The sequence below is a fragment of the Rhincodon typus genome, chromosome 40, assembly GCF_021869965.1.
Source record: "Rhincodon typus isolate 14 chromosome 40, sRhiTyp1.1, whole genome shotgun sequence".
Lineage (NCBI taxonomy): Eukaryota > Metazoa > Chordata > Chondrichthyes > Orectolobiformes > Rhincodontidae > Rhincodon > Rhincodon typus.
Genome location: NC_063371.1, coordinates 16,903,604 through 16,907,551, shown reverse-complemented (window position 1 = coordinate 16,907,551; position 3,948 = coordinate 16,903,604). Strand labels below are relative to the sequence as shown.

The 3,948-nt window shown below is 43.8% G+C and overlaps 1 protein-coding gene across 6 annotated transcripts in view; it reads right to left on the bottom strand.

Moving 5' to 3' along the window:
* Nucleotides 1-2,479, bottom strand: part of LOC109919868 (NACHT, LRR and PYD domains-containing protein 12-like) — a 79,436-nt gene extending 76,957 nt beyond the window's left edge. For 3 of the 6 annotated variants that reach the window (XM_048618639.1, XM_048618641.1, XM_048618645.1), the window contains exon 1: nucleotides 2,140-2,479. The gene's annotated coding sequence lies outside the window, so the exon portion shown is untranslated. The remainder of the gene's footprint in view (nucleotides 1-2,139) is intronic. The other 3 variants (XM_048618643.1, XM_048618646.1, XM_048618647.1) reach the window with 1 other exon arrangement.
* Nucleotides 2,480-3,948: the final 1,469 nt, after the last annotated feature.

The window sequence follows — 3,948 nt, the reverse complement described above, 5'->3', positions numbered from 1 at the left end:
CCGATACAGTCATCAATGTAACGGAGGAAGAGGTGGGGTTTAGGGCCGGTGTAGGTACGGAAGAGGGATTGTTCCACGTAACCTACAAAGAGGCAGGCGTAGCTTGGGCCCATGCGGGTACCCATGGCTACCCCCTTTGTCTGTAGGAAGTGGGAGGAATTGAAAGAGAAGTTGTTGAGGGCGAGGACGAGTTCGGCTAAGCGGATGAGGGCGTCAGTGGAGGGGGACTGGTCGGGCCTGCAGGACAGGAAGAAGCGGAGGGCCTTAAGGCCATCTGCATGGGGAATGCAGGTGTAGAGGGACTGGACATCCATGGTAAAGATGAGGTGTCGGGGACCAGGGAATTGGAAGTTCTGGAGGAGGAGGAGGGCGTGGGTGGTGTCACGGACATAGGTAGGGAGTTCCTGGACCAAGGGGGAGAAAATGGAGTCCAGATAGTTGGAGATCAGTTCGGTGGGGCAGGAGCAGGCGGAGACAATGGGTCGACCAGGGCATTCAGGTTTGTGGATTTTGGGAAGGAGATAGAAGTGGGCAGTGCGAGACTGGGGAACAATGAGGTTGGAGGCCGTGGGTGGGAGGTCACCCGAGGTGATGAGGTTGTGGATGGTATTAACATTGCTTTTACAGCATTTTCCATAGTTTAAACTTTGACCTTTATATTTTTAAAGGTACATTCTAAAATTATTCCACAACTGTCTAATCTCACTGGCTCTATTTTCCACAGTTTATCCCCTGTCTCTACCTGGGATAATATAATAGCATGGATTGAGAACATTTTAAAACAAAGGACAAAGTATTGGGATTAATGGGCCTTTTTCAGATTAGAAAGAAGAAACTGCTGGATTGCTCAAAGGATCAGCTCTGAAATATTTACTATCTTAATAATGATTTGTAGAGGGGGCAATGTGTTCAAAATTTCCCACAATGGAAAAGCATGTCTGTTGAGGGCATGTGGAATCTGCAAGGGTAGATTTGATACTTGGAGTTAATGGGCAAAAATTTAGCAGATGGAGTTTAATGTAATAAATTGTGAGGTCTCATGCTCTGGTAGGAAGAATCACAAGGCAGACTATTATTTAAATGAAGATAGACTACAAAAACTTGCCACAAAAAGAACTCTAGGTGTTCCTGTGCACAAAATACAAAACATTAGCACTTGGGTGGAGCAAATAATTAAGAAGGCAAATGGAACTTTAGCCTTTAATCGCTAGATGGATGGAGTTTAAAAAAAAGTCTTGTTACAATAGTACAAGGTGTTGGTGAGGCTGCACCTGAAGTATTACGTTAGTTGAAAAATGGTTTAGTACATTTATTTCTCGATTGAAGGAGCTGACTCATCAAGTACATTCAAGATTGAGATGGATTCCACCCCCCTACCCCCAGCAAGGGAATCAACGGGAAAAGGCAGGAAAGGCAAATTGAGGATTATCAGATCAGACATGATTTAATTAAATGGCAGAGATAACTTGATGGGCTGAATTGCCTCCTTCTGCTCCTGTATCTTGTGGTCTTACAGGAACAGCTGAACAGTTTAGGTCTTTATTTATTAGAGTTTAAAATAAAATGAGTGGTGATCTTATTGAAACCTACAAGATTGCAAGTCAGATTGCCAGGGTGGCTGTTGAGAAGGTATTTCCATTTGTGGAGGAATCACAAACTTGGAGACATAGACTGTGGGGCAGTGATTCTTATTTAAAACTGATACAATACGTAGGAATTTCTTCTCCCAGAGCATTGCGAATAGATGTAATATTCTAACCCACAGAGAGTTGTAGAAGCAGTAGCACACAGTATTGGAAAAGGAGATGGGTAGATTTTAGAAATAACAGGAAGGCAAGGACAGTGCTGAGCTGGCATGAAAGAAACGTTGACCCTTGGGGCCGATCAGCGATGATCCTGTTGATCGGGATAGGTCGGAGGGGCTGAATAGTCCACTCCTGTTACTCTTTCACATTCACTCCCTTTCAGTTCCGCGTTTGCACTAAGGCGGAAATTCACTCTTTTCCTGCAAAAGTACAGATTAACCTCACGGACCTGTCACTGCGTTAACAACACGAGAGCACACATTCGGTCACTATAATAGCTCCGTAAATATTCTACATTAAGTAGATGACAAAATACATTAAGTGGATTTCTCACCAGCAACACAAACCGGGAAATCTCCCACTGACTCAGAGGAAGGGTCTAGGCCGGAAACGTCAGCCTCTCTGCTCCTATGATACTGCTTGGCCTGCTGTGTTCATCCAGCCCTGCACCTTGTTGTCTCGGAATCTCCCACTGACTGACGGCAGGTCTCGGCACTTGGAGAAACTTCGATGTGAGCAGAACAGTTCTGAAGAAGGGTCACTGGCCTCGAAACATCAACTCTGCTTTCGCTCCACTGACACTGCCAGACCTGGTGAGTTTCTCCAGCAAAGTCTGCTTGTGTCTCCGATTCACAACATCACACTTTCCATTTCTGTTGTTTCTCCTCGGTGCCCGGTTTAGCGCACGCGCAATATAAACATGCACGAGATCCGTGACGCGCACGCGCTCAGTGACCGCATCACCGCCCACCCGGCAGCGACTATTGGTGCAGATATCTGCCAATCCGGTGGGTGTAGCCAATAGAAAGCCGAGGTTCTGCGCTCGTGACCTTGAAGGGGCGCTGTCCTGCAGATTCTCTGTCGGATGGGAGAGTCGTCAGAACCGAAATGTTAATTCCGTTTTTTCCTTTATAGATGCTGCCAGACGTGCTGAGCTTTTCCAGTAATTTTGTTTTTGTGCCTATTCTCGGGATGGATGCCAGTTTGTTACAGGTTGTGGGTCTTAAACTTTGGATCACTTTTAACAATTTATGGGCCATTAAATGAAGACATCTTCCAGTGTCAGTACTGAAATGCACCCGGAGGCATTTTGACATTAGGCCCTCGGTGTTTGCTGTCCCCGTTTACATCTTGGCCGGTTCTGTTGTAACGTCCAGCCCAGCAGTCCCTTTAAACCGTTCCAAGTTGTGGAAACTGTTTTCAGAGACTCGATGCCCGACTTTATAGACTAGTAAATTATTAAAACAATTCGAACTGAAGTTAACCAGAATCTGATCTAACTGTACTGGGAAACAGGGTGGGGAGAGACAATGCTCTGGAAGCTCAAGGTCGTCCTCAGTTCAATGATTTGTAACTTTTTTTTTAACCCAAGGTGTGTTTAGGAACCTGGAGACACAGTCCTAAGTTACCACGACCCTCTAGAACGAAAATCAGGAAACATAGTAAGAATCCAGAACAGACTAAACATGATTTTGCATTATTATTAGGAGTTTTAGAGTTGCAGAGCTGACCAATCACATTTTAATTATACTAGAAGATTGTATGATCAATAATGGCTAACAACTTTTTTTGTAAAGAAATTGACTAGTTGGTGTAGTGCAATTCAACTGAGTAAACTTTCCAAATATGATCTGAATGCATAAAACTTACTCTGGAAAGCAGTATTGAAGCCTGCTCCTTTATTACATGTGTGCAAAGTTACTGTCTCACCTTGCTCAACAGCCAACATTTGATAAGGATTTGAAAATTGCCTTTTTAATTTGAATGCCAGCCATCATTGAGGTGTGACTTGTTTGCCAATTTTCATGCTCTGATTTCTCCACTCCATCCTCCTTTACCTTGGCATTGGCAATGTTACTTTCTTCAGTGAAGAAAGATACAGATGCCCCTCAAGGGCCTCAGCTTTATCCTCTGTTCCATCAGGAGGATAGCTATTTTAGAAGCCTATCTGCCTCCCCTTCCTTCTGAATTTTTCAACTGTTTCTTTAAATAATTATACATTACTTTAGTATTCCCTATTTTGTCACTGTTAATCACTTATACATTCTCTTTGCCCCACTTATTCCCTTGTTTTATTATGTTCTATGCACTATGTTTATACATGTGGTCTGACTTGGTTTACAATTCCTTCAAAGTGGAGTTG